General features: G+C 40.3%; 1 long non-coding RNA gene across 2 annotated transcripts in view; it reads right to left on the bottom strand.

Annotated features, from left to right (window-relative positions):
• Positions 1-2232: 2232 nt before the first annotated feature.
• Positions 2233-25809, bottom strand: part of LOC148141158 (uncharacterized) — a 42699-nt gene continuing 19122 nt past the window's right edge. The window contains exons 2-4 of one of the 2 annotated variants that reach the window (XR_015752902.1): positions 12643-12754; positions 4647-4778; positions 2233-2329 (exon numbers count right to left, since the gene is read on the bottom strand). This is a non-coding gene — a long non-coding RNA (uncharacterized LOC148141158). The remainder of the gene's footprint in view (positions 2330-4646; positions 4779-12642; positions 12755-25809) is intronic. The other variant, XR_015752903.1, reaches the window with a different exon arrangement.

Below are 25809 nucleotides of genomic sequence, written 5' to 3'. Positions count from 1 at the left end.
CAGTTTCTCTTTATAACCTTTCTTAAACAAAAGGTACAACGTTGGCCACCCTCCAGAGATCAGGCTTCTCACCTTTGCTAATTATAGATTATGCAAATATTTTTGCAAGGAGCCTCGCAATTTCCTCCCTTAGTTCCCACTGGAATTGTTCTGGAATACATTAGATCAGGTCCCGGAGATTTATCCACCTTTATGTGATCAAACCTCCTGAACTTCCTCTTCTGCAGTGTCAACTATTTTTTAAACATCAACATTTATTTCTCTGCATTCTCTTGATTCCCATTTACGGGCGGCACGGTGGCACAGTGGTTAGCACTGCTGCCTCACAGCGCCAGAGACCCGGGTTCAATTCCCGCCTCAGGCAACTGACTGTGTGGAGTTTGCACATTCTCCCCAAAAAAAAATGTGCATGTCAGGTGAATTGGAAATGCTAAACTGCCCGTAGTGTTAGGTGAAGGGGTAAATGTAGGGGAATGGGTCTGGGTGAGTTGCGCTTCGGCGGGTTGGTGTGGACTTGTTGGGCCGAAGGGCCTGTTTCCACACTGTAGGTAATCTAATCTCTTTTTCCACAATAAAAGCTAATCCAATATATTCATTTAGTATTTCTCCCATCTCCTGGGGTTTAACACAAAGACGACCTTGATCTTTAAGAGGCCCTATCTTCTTTTGAGTTATCCTCTTGCTCTTAATGTCTTTGTAGAATCTCTTTGGATTATCTTTAACCTTATTGGCCAATGCTATTTCATATCCACTCTTTGCCTTCCTGATTTCTTTCTTAAGAATGCCTCTACACTCCTTATACTGATTCAATTGAACCATAAGACCATAAGTTGTCTCTTTCTAAAATAAAATTCTTTTTTATTCTTCACTAGAACCTCAATATCTTTATTCATCTATTGTTCCTTAATCTTACTAGCCTTACCCTTCATTCTAACAGGAACATAATGCCTCTGACCTCTCGTCATCACACTCTCGCAAGCTTCCCACTTGTCAGACGTCCTTTTACCTGCGAACAGTCTACTCCGATCAACGTTTGAAAGTTCTTGTCCCATACCATTAAATTTTGCCTTACTCCAATTAAAAACTAACTGTTATGGAAGGCCTATCCTTTTCCATGACCATTTTGAAACTGCAAGTAGTTCTCCTATAATGCTGTAGTTGCATTCCAGCAAAACCTCACTTAATAGAAAATCGCTTAATATAAGTAATGGGGCCTACAGAAAAGTGGGGTTGGGACAGCCCAGCAAAAAACATCACTCACGATCACTCAAGGTCTAACATAAAGTATAGCACAGCTTGAATGAAGGTATAAATTATATTTCTCAACAAAACAAAAGTAAACTTAACATTGTACATTTAAAAAATTATGTTAATGCAGGGACAGGGGGTCGCCGTGATGCGTTAGGTAGACGCCTTCATTCCTATTAAGTGAGCTATATTACATATTCTCTTCTTAGGCTCAAGTGTTTTAAATATCTAGCTTCTCTTCCAGTGTTATAGTCTTTCTTCTGCATTCACCACCTGCAATTGTATCACCAGGACACTTCTTGCTAACATTCTTGGCACTATGCCCCTCCAAAAGGGATAATCTAGGAGTAGTGTAACTTTCACAGGAAGCTGCTCAATGTATCTGTCTCAGAAAGTTGCTCTCTGTACAGTACCTCTCAGAGCTGTTCTGTCTGCAGCTGACATTGGCACATGCGCAGAACGAAGCATGTGAAATGATTACCTCTGGAATCACGCTACTGCCAACAGAAGTAAGCGTTCTCAGACTCCCATTCCTTAATGCCTCAGCGACATTGTAAGTAAATTGCACTGCCAGAACACGTGTTATCCGAGAACTAATTGTAATAGAATTACGATCGCTAGACGCAAAGTGTTCCCCCACTTTTACTTCAGTCATATGCCCTACCTTATTGCCAAAAGAGGTTCTAGTTTTGCTCCTTCTCTAGTAGGAGCATGTACATATTGATAAAGCCAATTTTCTTGAACACTTGACAATTTCTTCACATCCAAATGTTTAACGCTATGGTAGCCCCAGTTAATGTTCGGAAAATTAAATCCCCCATTATTACAACCTTATTATGCTTACACATATCTGAGATCTCCCTACATATTTTTTCTCAATTTTCCACTTATTATTGGTGGGCTTATACTGAAGATCTGGACCTGCGGGGTGAGTCTCTCTGTTCCGTGGTCAATCAATAAGCACTCACAATCAGTCTGATTCTTTAAGACTTCATTCTTTATTTCTTCATACGGCCGGGTACACAGCATCAGAAACAGAGGTTGTATATTTCCGTATTCCTCGGAGGAGCTGCACACATGGCTTAAAACAAAGACATTTTTATACTTTTCCTAAGGAAGGGTACAGGCTATGATTGCATAGTACATTCAAATAATTACCAATCAATACACGATACTGCTTGTTACTTGGTCCAATGATATTTCCTGGGAACCAACTTTATTTTCCAACACTTAGGCCACCCTTATCTCACTAACTGAGCCAATGCACCTGCCTCTGAAGGACAGTTAGGATGGCTAGTAATATCTTATCTAGTTGAGTTATTTCCATGCTTTAAAAGGCACATTGTCTGCTGATCTCTCTATTGAAGCAGATTGTGGTTAATCACTTATGCAGCTATAGCAGAATTAGCAGTTAGTAACTTAAAAATCATTTTATGGAGCTTTACAGAATTGTCAGTTTGCAGCCTAGAAGCCATTTTGTCATGTTAATAGCATCGAGAAGCCATCTTGTTGCCACCTAAGTTATTAAGAGCATCTGTTAAGTTGTTGCCCCTGATAACAACTAGTCACCTCAGCCTGTATTCAGGTTTCAGATCCTCAATAGTACAATCCTAACAAGGTGATCTTTCCTTTCTTACTTCTAATTTCTACCCATATATTTTCATTGGACGATTTTTCAGAAATATCTTCTCTAGTTACAACAGTAATGCATTCCTTAATCAAAAACGCCACCCTCCCTCCTCTCTTGCCTCCTTTTCTATCCTTCTTACAGCATCTAAAACCTGGAACATTGAGCTGTCTGTCTTGTCCATCTCTCAGCCAAGATTCTATAATACTAATGACACCCGAATCCCATGTTCTTAAACATGCCCTGAGTCCATCAGCCTTACCTGTAAGACACCTTGCATTGAAATAAATGCAATTTAGTTCTTCAGAGTTACTACAATCTGACTCTGTCTAGTCTTTCTTTTCTAATTAATGTGCTCTCTTCACATTCAGAACCTTTCCCATCAATCTTTCCATTCATACTGCTATTTAGAATTCCTCCACTCGTTTTCTCTATCAGTATAAAGTCTCCCTTAATGGAATGAATAAATCTCTCTGCTAAGATATTGGTCTCTTTCCAGTTTAGGCGATACCTATCCTTTTTGTACAGGTGTTTTTTATCCCAAAAGATATTCCAATTGTCCAAAAACCTGAATCCCTGAACAATACACTAGCCCTTCAGCCACTGATTTATCTCCTTTATCTTTTGTTCCTTACTTTGTTTGAGTTTGACATTGAGAGTAAACCAGAGATTTTGACTTTTAAGGTTCTTTTTTTCAAACTTCTACCTAACCTCTTAAATTCACTCTGTACTGCTTTAACCGTTGTCCTAAAATGTCATTCCTACCAATGTGTACAATAATTTCTGGCTTTGCAATCTCACCTTTAACAATTTGCTTGAAACATTTAGAAAAATCCTTAATCCTAGCACCAGGAAAGCAACAAACCATCCTAAATTTACACTCACTGCCACAGAATTTCCTGTTTAACCCCCCTGACAGGAGAATTCCCTATAACAATAATTCTATTAATTTTGTCAAACGCTGCCTAACGTAAGAATCATTCCAAGTGTCCAATAACTGACTACCCTTTCCATTTTTTTCAGAGAGACTATCCCCTTCAACAGTTCCAAAAACTGAATATCTATTTGATGGAATAGGCACTGAAGACTTTTGAACTATTGTCTTATTTTTACTGACAGTCATCCGTCTATCTGACTGATCGTGTTATGTACTATCCTTTCTAAATCTATTAGCTATCTCACTGTGTACTTCATATATTCTCTTAATAACACTAAGCCAAAAAAAGAAACTTTCAATAACACCTGATATATAAAATAAACCAACTTTCATTACTTACAAAAACTGATGTTAAAATGGAAAAAATTAAAACATATGTATAAAACATATGAAACTTAAATAAAATTCACTTGCCTGTTTAATTGAACATAAAATGACTCCTCTCAATAAATCTCTTGAAGAAAGAATATCTTCTCCACAGCCGACCATGTGGAGCACTCTCCGAACAAAAACACAACTCCTTATTTTTAAAAAATCTATTTGGCTTTTCAAAAACAAAACTTTTGTAAAAAAACCCTTTAAGATGTGTAGCATTTTTTAACCTCTAAATTTACAATAAAAAAACTCAGCTGTTCACTTTAGATCTTGAAAAGCTTGTTTAAAAAGAATTCTGTTTCAAATGAAGTCGCAATCCCTCCCACCTTTATCAGCATTCCACAGGGATCACTCTCTTTGGAACACTCTGGTCTACTCCTCCTCCATTCCCAGTATCTTATAACAATTCCACAGCACCTGCCCTTGCAATTTCAGAAGGTGTAACACCTGCCCAATTACCTCTTCCCTTTTCACTATCCAAGGCCCCAGACATACTTCGCAGGTGAATCAGCAATTTTCTGACACTTCATTCCATCCAAGCTGGGGATTTGGTGCAGGGAAAGAACACACAGCATTCTAATGAAAAGGGAACTGTAATAAAATTAAGGGAAAAGAAAAACTCTGTTATGGACAGGAAAGGAGAACAATTAAAATAATTCAGTTTACCTCGCTCATTTGTAACACCATTAAGGATTCAAATTATGAAGACAGTATTGATATTATATAGCATATGACATTCAGCAAAAACCATAAGTGTCAGACAGTAATTAACCATCAGGGACAGAGAAAGAAAGGGGAATATATTTCCTTGTTTCTGATTCAAGCAAGGACAGACATTGAGTAATTATTAAGAATCCTTCAAAAAGGTTAAGTAGAGACAGAACAACATATTAATTAACTGCTACTACTTGGTTGAATGCTATCAGGTATTTATGTGACTACCTAATTACTATTACGTAGAAACATATCAATTCTCTTGACATGATCACGAGGAAAGTGTTTCAAAAATAATGTCATATTGTCAAACATGATTCATCATAATAGTCTTCTGCCTTAATAACTCACAGGAATCAAAATAATCATTAGTATTGCATGTTATGCATTTATAATATGTATTAATATGACATAGTAGCACCAAGTGAGCATAAGCACATTTTTGCATTTTCATCCAAAATTCTTCAGCTTGCTAGACATTACTAGTAGATCTAAGCATTGATGCATACTAATAAAGTTTTATTGGCTTGCTAAGGTCATGCTGGCAATCAATTAAAAACAATTTGCAAATACTGTTCTAACATTCAAGTTTACATCAGATTAACAATAACTGTAGGGCCATTGTGAAGACAATATCAGACTATTGGTAGAAGTGATTAGACATGGATATTTTGAAAACAAATCAGCAATTTCAAACGACATAGTAGCATATATAAGTTAATAATTTCATTGAGATGTTAGAGGAGAAGAAAGAGTAGTATTCAAGGAAGTACAATTGTACAATCATAAGAGGATGTCCAGATCATTGCTATCTTAAACCACAACCATCAACTTAATATTGCCCTGACACTGAGGTATCAGGGCTGTAATAAATAGATTCTTCAATACCACATTCCCCTGTCTAAACTCTTACGATATGGGAGATAACATAAACATTGCTATATCAGGTAAAGATGCACTGCTAGAAGCAAAACACACATCATAGTAAGCAGCCGTGGAAGAGGATTTAGACAGTCAGAATTCTGTGAGTATAGAAGACACAATTAGTTTATTTTAGATGAAAATCTAACTTGTTTCAAGCTAGAGGAATTTTCCCAAAAGTGAAATTGCAAGGAGCAGCCAAGCTGCAGGCTTTAGACCTATGCGGAGGAAGTAAATACTCTATTTCTCACTCTTTCCCCTGTATAAAAAAAATGAAAAGACAACTTGTGGATCCAATTTTTCTTTCCAAAAAGCTACAGCAGTTTAATACATTTCACAGCACAACTGCAAAGCTTTCATTAAAGAAAATGCTGCTAGAAAACATTTTAAAAATATATTCTACACCAAGCAAACTTTGCCTGTGCAAAGGTATATTTCCACCATTTTGTCTTGCCAATTTAGCACAAAAACAAAGTCCCTGTAACTTAATTTTTCTTCTTTTGGCATGAGCACCACCTAGAGTCTGAAACTTGCAAATGCATGTCCATAAATTTTTAAATGATAAGCTTGTACTTTAGATTACTTACAGTGTGGGAACAGGCCCTTCGGCCCAACAAGTCCACACCTACCCGCTGAAGCGCAACCCACCCACACCCATTCCCCTACATTTACCCCTTCACCTAACACTATGGGCAATTTTAGCATGGCCAATTCACCTAACCTGCACATTTTTGGACTGTGGAAGGAAACCGGAGCACCCAGAGGAAACCCATGCAGACACGGGGAGAATGTGCAAACTCCACACAGTCAGTCACCTGAGGTGGGAATTGAACCCAGGTCTCTGGCGCTGTGAGGCAGCAGTGCTAACCACTGTGCCATCGTACCGATTAACTTCTCAAGTTAATTGGAGTAGATTTTAAGAGCTGGACAATTGTAATGCCAACATTGGCCAGAGTTCTGTATGGGCTCTCTATGGAATCACCATTATAGCAAAATCCAAAGGAATTTCCTGGAAAATAGAATTTTCAATCCGATCAATTCCTCAATGTCTGGACCCCTCCAAAAGTCTCCATAAAATATCTGAGACTTCAGATAATTCCGACAAAAGTAAATAAAATAGCTACTCAGGAAGAGTTAGCCTGTTAAATACATAATCTAACTGACCTATACCCTGACCTTTCACACTGTGGCAGGATGCAACACACCCACTCTGTCACCAAACTGGATACCCTCCTCACTACTACTGTCAGATCGAATTCCCTGCCAAACTTGACACCAAACATCTTCCCCGTTATAACCATGGATGCAACCCTTCACATCTTCTCCCTCACTCTGCCATTGCACCTGACCCCATACCATGCCACTGTACCCCCCCCCACTTTGCTCACCCAAAGCCTATCATCAGACCCAACTCAAACTGAATCCCCTCTCACTGAACCTGATCACATAGTCCTGCGTCCAACCTTGACCTGAACCTTCCCCCCTACCTCCTTCCCTCATTCCTCCCATTGGGCCTGGCCTGATCTCCCTGCTGCTGCATCAAAACTCCCAGACACAACACTCACCCTCCTCAACCTGTCGTCAGATCTAATTTTTCCAGCCCATTCCAACCAACCCTAAACATTTATCTGCCCCCTTGCCACTTTGCACCTTGGCAGACTACATATACACCATATCCTATTTACCTCACATGCCACTTAGCTTATATACTTACCCTTTGACAGTAGCTGTCAGTTGACTAATGAAAAAAGGGTGCTTAGTTTCCCTTCCTCTGCTGATTTTATGCTATGAAAGAACCGTCAGAGTCTAAATACATCTCTGAATTTCTGAGGGATACCAAGCAGAATCTCCTCTCAGAAATGCAGAGCTCCCTTTTTCCACATCAAATAAAATCCAGAATGGCAATTTTTGTTAGATTGCCACTCAGTGGAAAATCTGGCCCAAAACTTTTGAAGGGTGTATGGTCAGGAAAGGAACAGCAAGTGGCAAAAATAGAGGAAATCCCAAGCAAAAAATGAGAAACAAAAAGAAAGAGAAGCAAAACTAATACAAGGAATAAGCAGGAACACTGCACAGTTCTCTACTTGTGAAACAAAAACGCAGAAGTTGATAAAAAATTGCAAAGTAAACACTATGCTATGGACTGGGCAGCAAGTGATACCTTTACTGAATTGCGACTGTGTAAATAACATATACATTTTATACATTAAGCAATAAGTGATTCCAAGAAAAGACCTCTGAAAATCTGATTTGCCATTGGCAGGGAAAAGCTTCAGAGAATCAATAAAATTAATCAGAAGGATCCAGAAAAGATGTGGAAAGTTCTCGAAGACAGCTCAAGGTAAGAATTAACTTTAGGATCAATCGATTACAGTCAAATCAACAATTTAACCATCATCCCTTGGCATTCAATGCCGTTACCATAACTGAAACCCCCACTACCTTGTGGTTATCATTGACCAGATACTCAACTGAACTGGCCATATAAATATTGTGGCTACAAGAGCAGGTCAGGGGTTAGGAATCCTGCAGTAACACATCTCCACAAAACCTGTCCAACATCTTTAAAGCACAAGCCAGCAGTGTGACAGAAAGATCTCATTTGCCTGGATCTGTGCAATCCCCAACAACAAACGTTTGAATAGCATCTAGGGCAAAACAGCCTACTTGATTAGCACCATATCTATAAACATTCATCTTTCCATGACCAACTGTAAGTAGCAACATGTACCTTTTACAAAACGCACTTTAGAAATTCACCATAGCTCCTTAAGATAGCATCTTGCATATCCACAATCATATCATTGAGAAGGACAAGCACATCAGATGCATAGGAATACCATTACCTTCAAGTTCTCCTCTAAGTGACTCACCATCCTGTTTAGTAATATATTCCCAATGCCACTATGTCAAGATCCTAGAATTCCCTCCCTAATGACTTAAACCAAATGGTCTGCAGCAGTTCAAGAAAGCTGCTCACTACCATCTTTTTAACAGGCTGGAAACTATTTTAAGTAAATATCACTACTCACACAGCAGTAAGAAAGACAGATGGGCTATTTCAAAAATGTTAACTGTCCTAGGGAACTAAACCCCACAATTACATGCACTTGGCCATGCAAACTCCAGTTTTAACTGCAATGATGTTGATCAATCGAAAAACATATCATTGAATAAATAGACTATTATCATTTATAAGTCAATTTTCACATTGAAGCATGGCTACCAATGAGTGATCAAAGGAGACCAAAGGGAAGGAGGAAATAAACACAATAACTATCACTAAAAAAAAGTACTTGGGAAACTAATGGGACTAAAAGTCGATAAGTCCCCTGATACATTACATCTTTCAATATAAAGGAAGTACCAATAGAAATAGTGCATACACTGTTAGCAGTCTTCCAAGAATCCTTAGATTCTGCAAAAGTCCCAGAGGATTGAAAAAAATGTTAATGCAACACCCTTATTCAAAAAGGGAGGGAGGCATAAAGCAGGCAACTATTAGTTTTGAAAATTAAATTGGTGCTGATGCCCATCCTCCTACAAGATTTCACATGGGGAATAGACCTGAACACCCTTAAGGTAAGCACCTTGATTATACTCTTGGTACAGATATTGTTAATCAATATCTGTTCAGACATGTTATGACACGCCGTTGAAACAGATGGAACCTATTGGCCCAGAAATCAGGATAGTACTATTGCATATTTTAAACTAATTACTATTAAAAGCATGATGTGAAATTGGATCTGACTCTTGCTTGCCCAAAAACAATAGCTGAAGCAATTCAGTCGATGTTGAAGGGTTATTGAACTCAAAACATTAAGTCTGCTGTCTCTACCAGACCTACTGAGTTTCTCCAGCAATTTCAGTTTTTGTTTCATATCAGCTAGAATTGTTACAGTAATGATATTTAAATCCAAACTCCTATAAGGGCTGGAGTCTAAGCCTAGCACTTTAGACCACTCAGCCACACTACCTTAGTACAAAGACTGAAATTTAATCCAACCTGTTTTTTTTTCAAAATCTTAGATTGAACCAGGAATCTTTAGATTTTCTAGTCTAGCAGTCTCCAAACTGAGCTACGTTAATTATACTCTTGCTATGTAATAAACCTATAGAATTCAATTCAACCTAATCATTGCGCTGCCAAGGTCATGGAAACATTGAATGCCTGATTTCCCAAACCCAGATTCTACCCAGTTTACAAATATTTCAATGTTAAGCTTGACTAAAGCAAGTAAAATATGGTGACTTTAGTGTTTATTTATCTTGATTAGGATTCAAGATACTATTACTTTCTTTACCTATATATTCTTGCAAGCTATTTATCTTCAAGCTCATATGCAGCAATCTGTTAAATTTCTGAAGGCTCTGGATGTAGGTTTATTAGCTGAGCTGGAAGGTTCATTTCCAGACATCTTCAGTGGGCCTCCGGGCGAAGCACTGCTGATAATTCCTGCTTTCTGGTTATATGTCTGTGTTTCTTTGGATTGGTGATGTCATTTCTTGTGGTGATGTCATTTCCTGTTCTTTTTTTCAGGGGGTGGAAGATGAGGTCGAACATGATGTGTTTGTTGAAAGAGTTCCTGTTGGAATGCCATGCTTCTAGGAATTCTCGTGCGTGTCTCTGTTTGGCTTGTCCTAGGATGGATGTGTTGTCCAAGTCGGAGTGGTATGTAAGGATACTAGTGAGGGAGGGTCATGTCGTTTTGTGGCTAGTTGATGTTCATATATCCTGGTGGCTAGTTTTCTGCCTGTTTGCTCAATACAGTGTTTGTTACAGTTCTTGCACGATATTTTGTAAATTACATTAGTTTTACTTGTTGGCTGCACAGGGTCTTTCAAGTTCATTAGCTGCTGTTTTAGTGTGTTGGTGGGTTTGTGGGCTACCATGATGCCAAAGGGTCTGAGTAGTAGGAGCCTGAAGGTTACTTTTTGACCATTTGATTCCTTGCAAAACCTTCAGGGCCAAGTAAATATTTGGTCAATGAAGTTGTGAAATCCAGTTTCTCATTAAATAATCCTTTATTCATTTTTACTGAGGTTCATTACAAGTAGGATTATAAATAAGTTTCGTAAAAATATTAATCACATTACTGCTACTGCAAACTCTAAATTACAATGTTCTAAAATTGACTTCAATGACAATGGACTGGAATATCACATTCAAAACAATCAAATAACTGCACAGTAAACCAATCAGAGATTTTAAGTTAATCTTTTATAGTTAATTAGAAAAACAACACTGCGATCTCCAACACTTCCCATCACAAAGTCTAACTCTGTCTCTTCCCTCCCTAAATTACAGGACTGAATCTTACTTGGTTAAGTCTGAGTTGCTTCAAGTTTTTTGGTGGGATTTCTGCCCCAAGGTCTGGTATGTTTTCGGCTCTAACTTCTCAAACTCACATTACTAACTATCTACTCCATCCTTATGGAGTCAGTCACATTTGATTCCAGTCTTAGAATATGTCATTCCCAGAAAAACACTCAGCAGGTGTCTGCCGTAAGACCAGCATCCCTTGTGATTGTACTACTTTTAAAACGCCATTGTGCACCCAGATGAGCACTGGCATTCCGAATCTATCCTGCCTGATCAAAAATGTTTGCAGAAGGTGTTGGAGAAAGGAATAATGGCACCCTGATTCTCTGACAAGGATCCTGGTCAAGGAGGTGGTGCAAATGAGAGGAATTCACTCCCTGGAAGACCAGCACAGAAGGCCATGCCAATAGACCTTGGCAGTCTGGTCCAAAGTTACCAGGTCAATACCATCTTCTTAGTGTGGGGAATAGTTGGCATTGCTGGAGGAAGGTCAATGACCTTCTTAATTGCATCAGGGTACAGGCCCATTCTTTTCTCTGCAATCTCACACTCACTCTGTTTCTACTACTGCACCAAACTTCCACAAAGACACAGGTTCTGCCATTCCCACTATTACCAGCATCATCATCCTGCTTGTCACCACCCACAATCTCAAACCACCTCAACTCGCACACTCCCACACAGATTATTCACTCCCTCAGAACACCTAACCTTTTTCCCATGAACTAGGAGTAACAGCTATGCTAAGCACTTTATTCTCACTAAACTCCTCCCTTTCTAACTACAGGAGAAGACAGCCTATAACCCAAGCAGAGAGCCATTCAAGGTGAAGCTTAGCATTAGACTCCTCACACTAAAATGGACCTGGGCTTCATTCTACCATCGCTCAACTGTCTATGTGAAGTTTGCACATTCCCCTGGTGTCTGCATGGGTTCCCTCTGGGTACTCTGGTTTTCTCCCAAAGATGTGCAGGTTAGGTGGATTGGTTTTGCGAGTTTGCCCCATAGTTTGCAGGCTAGGAGGATTAACTGTGGGATGCTCTTTTGAGGAACAGTGCAGACACGATAGGCTGAATGACCTCTATCTGCATTGTAGTGATGCTATAATTCTATATGGAGAAAATCTTGGACCTCACCGCCACTCAGGTCACTCCAGAGGTGGCCAGGCCCACCATCTCCAACCTGCTTGCACTCTTCTGACCCTAGGATGTTCATACTGAGGAGGATTAACTTGCATCTGCAAGAGAATGTTGAGCATATCTGGCCCATCCAGACACAATACTCCCATGGTCACCTGACCAAACTTTCAGGGTCAACGACCTCTACTGCCATGCAGTCTCCTTCCAATGCAGCTGCGGAACCAAGAGTGCTTTAATACGTAATGGGAAGGAGAAGACAAAGAAAACTTATTGAGAGCACTTTGGTGCCACAGGTGACAATGCATTTATGTTATTTTGCACTATTGTTTTGTAAATTGCACTGCTTTTGCTTTACTTCTGGTTGTTTGTCTCTTTATGTCGCATCATTGTTCGACGTGAGGCATAACTTCATGGCCACAAATGACGTTCCATTGTTGGATATCTGTGACGAGAGCCTGATGCATCATCTGGAAGCAATAGGAACAATGTATATAGAGGACAATTGATACTGCAGACATCTTTAGCCCTTATCCTAAAACATCCCTCTGGTTTCCTGGCTTCTGGATCCCAAACCATTGGTGTGAATGAGATGTTCAGCGATGTCTCAGGCAGGGAGGTGCAAAGCAAACATGGGCAATGCATTAGAATGGCAAAGGATGAGGGACCCCACTGGTCTATATTCTGAGCTTGCGCATAATGCTCTTTCCCTTCAAAAGCACTAACTTCATTTAGCCCTCAGTCCCTTCCTCACAGATCAAGTCATTTGCTTTGTACCATTGTAGTTGCAGCCATTTTCTTTCCCATCATACAACTTTGGTTTCCAGCTCAATCCCACGTTTGTGTGTCAGTGAGCCCCTAAAATACAAATGCTCTTGCTGGTAGCCTTTCCTGTAAACACCACAGGCTTTGCAGCTCCCCAGGTCCCTTTCCAACTTAATGTAATATATAAGCCTGCACTTGCCCACTTTTCACCCTCGCCTCTAAGATAGGAGGTGACCATTCCAAGTGAGGTCATTCACTGTTTTACCTCCCTTCCTTTGAAGCCAGGGTGCTGTTGACTGTGAATGAAATCGTTTCCCACATGATCCCTTTCCCATCTATGCTATTTCATATTCCTTTGCAAAAATTGTTATCCCCCTTTACAGCTGTCACCTGCCTTTCATCCCGAGCCTTCACTTCCCGATCCTAAAGAATAACTTGTCAAGTCTCTTTCCAATGGCAGTAGCCCACTTGTTATCCCACTTTCCCTTTATTTTCTATGGATGGATTCAACAGATTGACTGTTGAGTGACCTAACCAGATAGCCCCAGACGTCAAGTTCCCAAACTTCTGATTGGAAGCTGCATAACTCCCTGACCAGGTTAACCCTACAACTTCCCTCTCTCCCTGGACAGGGTGCTATGGAGCCACAGGACTGATTGCCTGCAGCGGCAGGGACTCCCTGACCAAGAACATCACGAATGGATGCCTAACCATGGTTATTCCCCTGTAACAGTGTGAGAAAGTGGGTACCCTTGACTTACTGTGCTGAGACCCCTGACTGATATGGACTTCAGTGAGGACTACTCCACTAAAACTTTGAGACATGGCAGCTTGTTTGCTGCACTTGCAGTGTGTTTGCCATATAAACTGCAGGCACTTGAACAGGTGCGAAACAAAAATAATACACTGCCATACAGCAAGATGCACACTTCCTTGACTGACCAACATGGCAAGCTGCCTATTTGACTGTGCGAATTGGCACAGCTAGGCAAGACAAGGCATGGATGCTGAGAGCATGCAGTTAAGTACAAATGGAGTGAGAACTGAAACAGCAAGTGAGCAGCCTGCTCTAATTCTTCAGCTGGGCTCCTCTCTGCGCTGCAGAAATCTTTCAATACTAGTTACTGAAACACCCTACAATGCAAGTCTGAGCTTCAGAGTACCCTGTCAGTACATCAAAGATGTTTCATGATGGTTGGGAGAGATTGGAAAATGTTGGATGCAGGATGTGTGTAATGGGATGTGTGCATCTGGTGCCCAATGCTTGTGCTTTAAAAAGTTGTTTGGTTGTATACAATGTCACGATCCTTTGGAGCAAGCAGCGAGATGGGTTTGCCATGTACCCACTCTAATTTTAATACTGAGTTTTCTAACTTAATCAGCCTGTTCAATTAGATAGAAAGCTGAATATTAATGAGTCAATAATTGGGTCAATAACAAGATTCTTAACATGCAATAATCTTCATTGATTGACAACTTGCTGCTGCCTAGTGAGAAACTTGCCGTGGCACTTATCAAAAGCAAACAGATAGAGAGGGATCTTCCTGACATCAAGATAGGCCTCAATGGACTTTCATCGAATTCTGCCACAAACCCTACCACAACCTACAGGGTTCTACCCATAGCCTCCTCTTCTAGGTCATGTCAGCAATCAATATACATCCTAATTTCCTGATTCCCTGTTTTGATTTTTGATGCCATTTCCTCCTATCCCATTTCCTGAAAAGGACTCGATTCCATTCCCTCAATTTCTCTGTCTACTTTACATCTGTTGAGTTTGTAAAATAGTGTGATCAGGAAACATCGCTTCTTAAATATTGTGTTAATGTCAGGAATTTAGTTCAAGTAAGGAATTTAGTGCAAAAAAAGGATATGCTGAATTTTATTTGATTTGTATTACCTCTAGTAGACGTGAGTTTTTTTTTGTTTCCATGGCTGAAAGTAAACTTGCTTAATATTTTGTTTTACTGAATTAGTAACTCATCATCTAATCTGGAAAATAGATATGTTTAGACAGACAGCAGGGCAGGTGTGAAAGTTATTGGAGTACATTACAATCCAGAAGTATCATAGCTGGCAAAAGATGGCTGCAGCTTTTCCCCTCAGAATTACTGAGCTAGAATTGGGGCTGCAGACACTGTAGAGCCAGAGAGGCAGTAAGAATGACCTTGACATTTTGTTGCAGGAGAAGCAATTGGTTGGTTAGTAGTCACGGACAGGAGTCTATAGCTATGAGTCAAATTAAAGATACAGTGATGGAGGAGCTTCTGATTTGACCAATAGTATATCTGGACTCACACAAAATCAGTAATTAGAAGAATTAATCAATATCTTCAATTACCAATCTCCCATTAAACAAAGCCACAAGACACCGAGAAAGCTTTAATTTCCTAGACACCATTTAAATTGACATAAAAATACCAGTATAGATCCTGAAGAAGGGTTACCAGATCTGAAACATTAACTCTGCTTTCTCAGTACAGATGCTCCCAGACCTGTTGAGTTTCTCCAGTAATTTCTGTTTTCATTTCAGTTTCCAGCATCCACAGTTCTTTGTTTTATTATATATTCAGTATAAGTTAGCAACTAAACTCTTTTCCAAAATAAGCAACATGTTTCTACACAAAAATGCCACGATCCTAAACACATTCTCCATTAACCGGTGAGGTCAATTCCTAATTAAAATTTAACAATTCAGTGTTCCTTACAATAACATCAACTAAATGTTAACCCTACACCACTCCTGCTTTAATAGAATTAAATGACCTGGATGATTTTGAACTTCCTGGCTCTCTGTTAGTTAAGAATTGCTTTGTTGACAATCTCGAAAGCCTTGCAGTATCCACTTTTCCTTCTACTTCCCCTTACAGTCAACTAATTTCCTTGTCTCCCCTATAGACCTCCTCCTATCCTTCTCTCCTTTGCAATCACATCCTTTTCTTCACCCTCTTTCCTCATCCTTTTTTCAATCGCCACTTAGCAATGAATAATAGAAAATGGGAGCAGGAATAAACCATTCAGACCATCAAATTTTCTCGACCATTCAATGTGATCATGGCTGGCCATTCAACTCAACACCCTGTTCCCACTTTCTTCCTTTATGATTTGATCTCTTTCGCCCTAAGAACTAAATCTAACTCCTTGAAAACATTCAATGTTTTGGCTGCAACTGCTTTCTGTGGCAGGTTCACCACTTTCTGGGTGAAGAAATTTCTCCTTATATCAGTTGTAAAGGACCTATTATGTACTTAGAACATGAGTCGTGGTTTTGGACTCCCTATTCTTCCTGAATTTACTCTATCTAGTCCTATTATGATCTTATAGGTTTTTATGTGACTCCCGCTCTGTCTTCTAAACTCTAGTGAATATAGTCCTAACTGATTCAGTCTCTCTTCAAACGTCAGTCCTGCTATTTGAAGAATCAGGGTGGTAACTGTTTGTTGCGCTGCCTCCATAACCAGATAAGAAAAACAAAAATTACACACAATATTCCAGGTGTGGTCTCACCAAGGCCCTGTACTATTGTAGCAGGACATCTCTGCTCCTGTACTCAAATCACAGCTCATTCTCCCACCCAGCTTTGTAATCTGCAAACTTAGAGAGATTACATTTAATTCCCTCATCTGAATCATTAATGTATTGTAAATAGCTAGGATCCATGTACTGATCCCTGCAATAGCCTAGGAGTCACAGCCTGCCTCTTGAAAAATGATAAATTTATTCCTCCTATAATTTATTTCATGTCTGTACTGTACCCCTAATTCCATGCATGATCTATTATTAAAGTCTTCTGAAAGTCTAAGTAAACCACATCGACTGGCTCCCTATTTTCAACCCCACAGCTGTAATAAACCCTTATCACTTGCAGCTTCCTCCTTTTCTTCCTTGCCATGCAGCTGCTTCCTTTCCCCTCCTTTTTTGCAGCCTCTCCTACTGCAGCATACTCTTTTCAGGCCCAGCCTTTGCATCAACCCCGTACTTGCAGCCTCCTCATCTCCTCTCCTGCTTACTGCCTTCTCCTTTTATTTACCCTCACTGCAGCCTCCTCTTTTCCCATCCACTAACACATCCTTCACAGCAGAGATAGGAACACGATGGGCTTGGAATTCAGCTCACAGCAATCCCCACATCCAGGACTGAATTTAATGTGCCTCCTACTCATCCATTCTGGACTATGCTCAAACATCTCCACAACTCACCCTTCCTGCCCCAACTGATGTGATTATGCCTCCAGAAGGCTAGGTTCTCTGATGAGGCAATGCTTATGCTATACATTGTGGTACAAGCAGACGTTTATTACAACAAGCTATTATGTACAAACATTAGATTACAACTCAATAATATTGAGCAGCATGCTTCCAATACTCAATTAATCTAGCTAAAAAAGGGAATTTGAGAATGTCACAATCGTGGGTCACATATTGGAAGTTGGCTAATGTGGTGCCACTATTTAGGAAAAAGGTGATAAAGAAAAGCCAGGTGACAACAGACCGGTGAACCAGATATCAGTGTTGGGCAAATTGTTGGAGGGAATCCTGAGGAACAGAATTTACATGTATTTGGAAAAGCAAGGATTGATTAGGGATAATTAACATGGCTTTGTGTGCGGGAAATCATGTCTCATGAACATGATTGAGTTTTTTGAAGAAGTAACTGAGAGGATTGATGAGGGGCAGTGCGGTGGACATCAGCTATATGGATTTCAGTAAGGTGTTCAACAAGGTTCTTCATGGTAGACAGGTTATGAAAGTTCGATCACATGGAATACAGGCATAACTAGCCATTTATATACATAACTGGCTCGAAGGTAGAAGACAGAGGGTGATGGTGGAGGGTTGCTTTTCAGACTGGAGGCGTGTGCCAGAAGGATCGGTGCTGAGTTCACTGCTTTTTGAATTTGGATGTGAACATAGGAGGTATGGTTAGTAAATATGCAGATGACACCAAAATTGGAGGTCTAGAGGATAGAGAAGAAGGTTACCTCACAGTAAAACAGGACCTTGATCAGATGGGCCAGTGAGGACTCCAAATGCTGGAGATCAGAGTTGAAACATGTGGCACTGGAAAAGCACAGCAGGTTAGGCAGCATCTGAGGAGCAGGAGAATTGATGTTTCCGGCATAAGCCTTCCATCAGAAATGTTGGGAGGGGTTGGGGGCGCGGGAAAGGGGACTGAATGATAAATAGGAGAGTGAGGGTGGGGGAAAGGTAGCTGGGAAGGCAATAAGGTAGATGCAGGTGGGGGATAATAGTGGTATATCAGAGGGGAAGGTGGAGCAGATAGGTGGGAAGGAAAATGGAGAGGTAAGACAGTTCGAGAGGGCAGTGCCGAGTTGGAAGGTTGGATCTGGGAGGAGGGGAGACAAGGTAACCAGTGAAGTTGACATGAATGTCGTGTAGTTGAAGGGTCACAAGGCAGAAGATGAGGCCAATGGGCTGAGAAGACTTAGGTGGAGTTTAACTTACATAAATGTGAGGTTCTGCATTTTGGAAAGGCAAATCATATACACTTAATGGTAAGGCCCTGGGAGCACTGATGAATAAAGAGACCTTGGAGATAAGGTTCATAGTTCCCTGAAAGTGGAGTCGCAGATAGAAAGGACAGTGAAGGAGGTATTTAGTATGCTTTCCTTTATTGGTCACTGCACTGAATATAGAAGTTGGGAGGTCATGTTTCGACTGTGCAGGACATTGGTTAGGCCACTTGTGGAAGGTTGCTTGCAATTCTGGTCTCCCTGCTGTAGGAAGGATGTTGTGAAATTTGAAAAGGTTCAGAAAAGATTTGCAAGGGTTTTACCAGGTTGGAAGGTTTGAGCTATAGGGAGAGGCTGAATAGGCTGGGGCTATTTTCCCTGGAATGCCGGAGGCTGAGGGGTGACCTTATAGAGATTTATAAAATCATGAGGGGCATGGATAGGGTGAACAGCAAAAGTGTTTATTCCTGGGGTAGGCGAGTCCAAAACTATAAGGCATAGATATAGGGTGAGAAGGGAAAGATTTAAAAGGGACCTAAGGGGCAACTTTTTCACTGCAGAGGGTGATGCGTGTATGGAATAAGCTGCCACAGGAAGTGGTGACGCTGGTACAATCACAACATTTAAAAAGTATTCTGGATGGATATATGAATAGGAAGAGTTAAGAGGAATATGGGCCAAATGCTGGTAAATGGGGCTAGATTAATTTAGGATATCTCGTCGGCATGGATGATTTGGACCGAAGAGTCTGTTTCCATGCTGTACAGATCTATGACTATAATATAGTGATGACATCATAAGCATTATCACCAAAAGATAGAATAAACGGTGACTTAATGGCCATGATATTATTGTCTAAAATGGTCTGAATGGATGCCTGATACCTAATGAAGGGAACTGGTGATAGATATGTTAATTAATAGTTAACTGAGTGTGAATTAAACTTTTTTATTTCTGTAGATTTATGTATATATGATGAACTAGCATCAACTGCATTTGAATTTTATGGAGTGTGATCAACTGAAATAAAGTTCTCACTAAAGGTGTGGACTTAGCCATTGTTCAAATATGTTATCTTCTAATGTATGAGATAACACATCCTCCTTTTTCCAAAAGGTAAAATATTACCCCCAACAGTGGTTATACATAAGCTCAGAGTTTGTATTGCAAACTTCCATGTAACACTTGGAAGTTTGATAATGATATGAACGGAAATTTTTACAAGTTGATACAGTATTACATCTTAGACATTATGGAACTCCATTTATTGATTCTGCAAGGAAGTGCAGCATGCACATTCAGCAAAAGATTTGGCACAGTTGAACAAGATGGAGTGAAATTGTATAATTCAGAAAGCTGTCTACTTTACAGACTGGAATATCTCCATCACATAGGTTTTAAAGAAAGGTGGCACCATAAGACTATACCTAGATCAAACCATTTGCTTCAAAGCAAACAAGATTTTTCTCAGGATCATCTATCACTTGATCTGTAAAATGGGACCATATGTTTGAGCAGTTGTAATTAAGAAAATGTGTCACTGGATGTCCTGTCCATAATTAAGAAAGTATTTGCTTTCTGTTATGTTTCAAGAAGGTTAGGAGGCTGAAGTATTTAACAACAGCAGGAGCTTTATTATACAAGTTGTTCAGTCTGTAAGGCAGCAAGCTCGACAGAGTTGTTTCCTTGCAAATAGCCGATGACATCATTGCATCACATGATCAGAATCTTATGGTGAGAATCCAATATACTTACACAAATATACAACATTTCCGTATCTTTTTGCAGGTTTTTGTGAAGTTTGGAAGGACAGTGCACTGCAATGTTTCTTTATTTATTTCACTGGTTTTGCTTCTCTCCCTATTTATTTCTCCATTTGTTTGTTTCTGTTTCTTTTTCCTATTGTTTCTCCTTTGCTGGCCTGGATCCCTTTAAAAACATTGCTTTAGGAACTGTAGGCTTTTAGCTACAGATTTCTGCTTATGAGTGGTGTTCACGCCAAATAAGTAGTGATAATATCATGTGGGCTTTTTTTCTTTTAATGTCCATTTGGAGAAAGAAAATTTTGGAACCAACTCAAGTCTGGACACAGGTAAGGATTTTAAAGTAAAACAATACTTCTCTTTAGTGATATTAAGCTGGATCTGCATGTAGAAACACTTTGAAGCTATCCTTTCAGGACCATTTAACTGTTATTTTTACATTGAATCAGAGGGCTCTCGAGTTGTTTTAAATGGAGAAAGACAGAGATAGAAACAAAGAGGAGTAGGATGCTGACTGTGCTTCAGGACAAGTCTGTAGCCTTTAGATTTGCCTGTATTTGTAACTTCAGCCTAGTTACTGCTGATTAAGGTAACTTTAGAAGTTTCTTCTAATTTGATGGAAACTACATTCTAATTAAAAAGAAATTAGCTGTCTTCTTGGTGGTCTATACCCTACCTATAGATCAGTGCAGAAACCGATGATGCTGATCGTCCAAATTTTATGTTCAGAACTGTTGTCCAAATATTTGCCACAAAAACATTGGAGTTAATGTATGGCCACCGCTACTAACCATGATGTGATGTTGTTTCCAGCAGAGTATTCTATCCAATGAAGTAATGCTTTTGTTATCCCTTGTAAAATAAGAAAGTAGGCTTGGATATCATGGCACAGAAAATCCAACAAATCTATATTTTAGATAGCTATTATATACAAATTGTAGATTTGTAAAACCAAGCAGAATTTAGCAGCATGCTTTGTGTAGTGTTATGATCCAACTGATCCCAGTTAAGATGGATTAGGAGATCTTTCCTACATCCACATCATGCATAATTAAATTAGTACTTCCCAAGTTATTCCCACATATCTCCCCATGCAAATGTAATAACTCTTTCAGGTCATTTCGATTTTCCTGAAAGGTAACTCAATAATTTAGCCCAATTGTTGAGAGTTTCCTCATTGTCCAATTTAATTTGATTTGATGAATGCCCAAGTCAGAATCCTCTGAACTTGGTTCTTCACTCCGTATTTTAACCAGTAACACATTCTCCTTTCGCTTTCCTTCCCTATCAAAATATCTTTTGAGCATATTGATATGAGACACAGATTTCTTTCTATCTGGAGCTCTTATCAAATAATTCATCTCACTCAATCTCCTTTCGACTTGATAATGTTCACTAAATCTTGCTTTTAAAGGTTCAGCTATCATTGCAAGTAACACCAGTACTTGATCTTCATTAGAAAAATTGCAAATTTTTGATTTCCTTTCTGCTTCCTGTTTCATTATATAGAGTCATAGAGATGTACAGCATGGAAACAGACCCTTCGGTCCAACCCGTTCATGCCGACCAGATATCCCAAACCAATCTAGCCCCACCTGCCAGCACCCGGCCCATATCCCTCCAAACCCTTCCTATTCATATACCCCTCCAGATGCCTCTTAAATATTGCAATTGTACCAGCCTCCACCACATCCTCTGGCAGCTCATTCCATACACGTACCACCCTCTGCGTGAAAAAGTAGCCCCATAGGTCTCTTGTTCTGGACTCCTATCCATGCCCCTCATAATTTTGTAAACCTCTATAAGGTCACCCCTCAGCCTCCGATGCTCCATGGAAAACAGCACCAGCCTGTTCAGCCTCTCCCTGTAGCTCAAATCCTCCAACCCTGGCAACATCCTTGTAAATCTTTTCTGAACCCTTTCAAGTTTCACAACACCTTTCCCATAGGAAAGAGACCAGAATTGCACGCAATATTCCAACAGTGGCCTAACCAATGACCTGTACAGCCACAACATGACCTCCGAACTCCTGTACACAATACTCTGACCAATAAAGGAAAGCATACCAAACGCCTTCTTCACTATCCTATCTATCTGCGACTCCACTTTCAAGGAGCTATGAACCTGCACTCCAAGGTCTCTTTGTTCAGCAACACTCCCTAGGACCCGACCATTAAGTGTATAAGTCCTGCTAAGATTTGTTTTCCCAAAATGCAGTACCTCGCATTTATCTGAATTAAACTTCATCTGCCACTTCTCAGTCCTGTTGTAATTTGAGGTAACCCTCCTCGCTGTCCACTACACCGCCAATCTTGGTGTCATCCACAAATTTACTAACTGTACCTTTTATGCTCGCATCCAAACCATTTATGTAAATGACAAAATGTAGAGGACTCAGGACCGATCCTTGTGGCACTCCACTGGTCACAGGCCTCCAGTCTGAAAAACAACCCTCTACCACCACCCTCTGTCTTCTACCTTTGAGCCAGTTCTGTGTCTAAATGGCTAGTTCTCTCTGTATTCCATGAGATCTAACCTTGCTAATCAGTCTCCCATGGGGAACCTTGTTGAACGCCTTACTGAAGTCCCTACAGATCACATCTACTGCTCTGCCCTCATCAATCTTCTTTGTTACTTCTTCAAAAAACTCAATCAAGTTTGTGAGACATGATTTCCCACGCACAAAGCCATGTTGACTGTCCCTAATCAGTCCTTGCCTTTCCAAATACATGTACATCCTGTCCCTCAGGATTCCCTCCAACAACTTGCCCACAACTGAGGTCAGGCTCACTGGTCTATAGTTCCCTGGCTTGTCTTTACCGCCCTTCTGAAACAGTGGCACCACGTTTGCCAACCTCCAGTCTTCCGGCACCTCAACTGTGACGATCGACGATACAAATAACTCAGCAAAAGGCCCAGCAATCACTTCTGTAGCTTCCCACAGAGTTCTCGGGTTACCTGATCAGATCCTGGGGATTTATCCACATTTAACCGTTTCAAGACATCCAGCACTTCCTCCTCTGTAATCTGGACATTTTGCAAGATGTCACCACCTATTTCCCTACAGTCTATATCTTCCACATCCTTTTCCACAATAAATACTGATGCAAAATATTCATTTAGTATCTCCCCCATTTTCTGTGGCACCACACAAAGACCGCCTTGCTGATCTTTGAGGGGCCCTATTCCCTCCCTAGTTACACTTTTATCCTTAATATATTTGTAAAAACCCTTTGGATTCTCCTTAATTCTATTTGCCAAAGCTATATCATGTCCCCATTTTGCCCTCCTGATTTCGCTCTTAAGTATATTCCTACTGCCTTTATACTCTTCTAAGGATTCGCTCGATCTATCCTGTCTATACCTGACATATGCCTCCTTCTTTTTCTTAACCAAACCCTCAATTTCTTTAGTCATCCAGCATTCCCTATACCTACCAGCCTTCCCTTTCACCCTGACAGGAACATATTTTCTCTGGATTCTTGTTATCTCATTTCTGAAGGCATCCCATTTTCCAGCCGTCCCTTTCCCTACGAACATCTACCTCCAATCAGCTTTCGAAAGTTCTTGCCTAATACTGTCAAAATTGGCCTTTCTCCAATTTAGAACTTCAACTTTTAGATCTGGTCTATCCTTTTCCATCACGATTTTAAAATGAATAGAATTATGGTCGCTGGCCCCAAAGTGTTTCCACACTGACCATACCCTGAGTTCATCTGCCTTCCCTGTTAGGCCCCTTGCATTGAAATTAATGCAGTTTAATTTATTAGTCCTACCTTGTCCCTGCCTGCCCTGACTGTTTGACTCACTTCTGTTCTCAGCTGTATCATTCTCAGATTGATCTCTTTCGTCACTATCTCCCTGGGTCCCCCACCCCCTTTACTAGTTTAATTCCTCCCAAGCAGTTCTAGCAAATTTCCCTGCCAGTATATTAGTCCCCTTCCAATTTAGGTGCAATCCATCCTTCTTGTACAGGTCACTTCTACCCCAAAAGAGATTCCAATGTTCCAAAAATGTGAATCCTTTTCCCATACACCAGCTCCTCAGCCATGCATTCATCTGCTCTATCCTCCTATTCCTGCCCTCACTAGCTCGTAGCACTGGGAGTAATCCAGATATTACTACCCTTGAGGACCTCCTTTTTAAATTTCGCCCTAACTCTCTGTAATCTCCCTTCAGAATCTCAACCTTTTCCCTTCCAATGTCGTTAGTTCCAATGTGGACAATGACCTCCTGCTGGCCCCTCTCCCCCGTGAGAACATTCTGCACCATTTCTGAGACATCCTTGTTCCTGGCACCAGGGAAACAACAAACCATTCTCCTTTTTCTCTGCTGGCCACAGAAACGTCTGTCTGTACCTCGAACTACAGAATCCCCTAACACAATTGATCTCTTGGAAGCCAACATACCCCTCATTGCATTAGAGCCAGTCTCAATACCAGAAACGTGGCTGTTCGTGCTACGTTTCCCTGAGAACCCATCACCCCCTACATTTTCCAAAACAGCATACCAGTTTGAAATGGGTATATCCACAAAAGACTCCTACACTAGCTGCCTACCACTCTTACCCTTCCCGGAGTTAACCTATCTATGTGACTGTATCTGAGACTTCCCCTCTTCCTATAACTGCCATCGATCACATACTGTTGCTGTTGCAAATTCCTCATCGCTTCTATCTGTCTCTCCAACCGATCCACTCGATCTGATAAGATTCGCATCCAACAGCATTTATGGCAGATATAATCCACAGTAACCCTTAAACTCTCTTTAAACTCCCACATCTGACAAGATGTACATATCACTGCAAAGGCCATTTTTGCTCCTTCACAATCTGCAGACCCAGAAAATAACACCATCTTATTCCTCTACAAACACTGCCCCAGGTTACATTAATAGCTATGGCTTATATTTTAAGTTTAGTCAAGAGATTTACCTCCAAAAACATATAATCAAGAAAGAACCCACTGTACTCACTAATACAGCCTTTCTCTTGGACAGACTTAAAAAACAATTAACTTATCTGATTCTGTGCTATGAACTTCGCCCAACAGTTCCTTCAAGACTAGTTGTGAATTTCACTGTTTGTTAATTTTCCCAGATGCACTCCGATGTCCAGTGATACATGAATTCAAACAGCAAAGGCGGTAACTGTGCAGATTCTCTCTCTTTCTCTCTCCTGCACTGTCCTCACCATGTGCTTCCTTTGGCTGCACTTCTCCCTTTTGAAACTGCTGTTGTTTTGACTTTTTTTTCCCAAAGTTCCAAAACAATGCAACAGCATATAAAACAGTAATTGCTGCTCCTGGAATTCGAGGAAATCACCTCCAACACCTAAAATACTTCAAAAAAAGGAGCAGCTCTTACAGCCAAAAACTTTTCCTACCGTCCATGTTGGATTACCCAGAATCCATGCTGTACTACTTTTAAAAGCTGTCTAGTCAACTCACTCACTCTATTTAATCTTTCCCTAAATTTTGACACAGTCTAAATATGTGGTTCCCCGAGCCCTGACTCATTGATTTCT

The sequence above is a fragment of the Chiloscyllium plagiosum genome, unplaced genomic scaffold, assembly GCF_037043375.1.
Source record: "Chiloscyllium plagiosum isolate Xiang-an unplaced genomic scaffold, Cpla_swu_hap1 HiC_scaffold_34, whole genome shotgun sequence".
Lineage (NCBI taxonomy): Eukaryota > Metazoa > Chordata > Chondrichthyes > Orectolobiformes > Hemiscylliidae > Chiloscyllium > Chiloscyllium plagiosum.
This window is presented reverse-complemented; position numbering and strand designations above follow the sequence as displayed.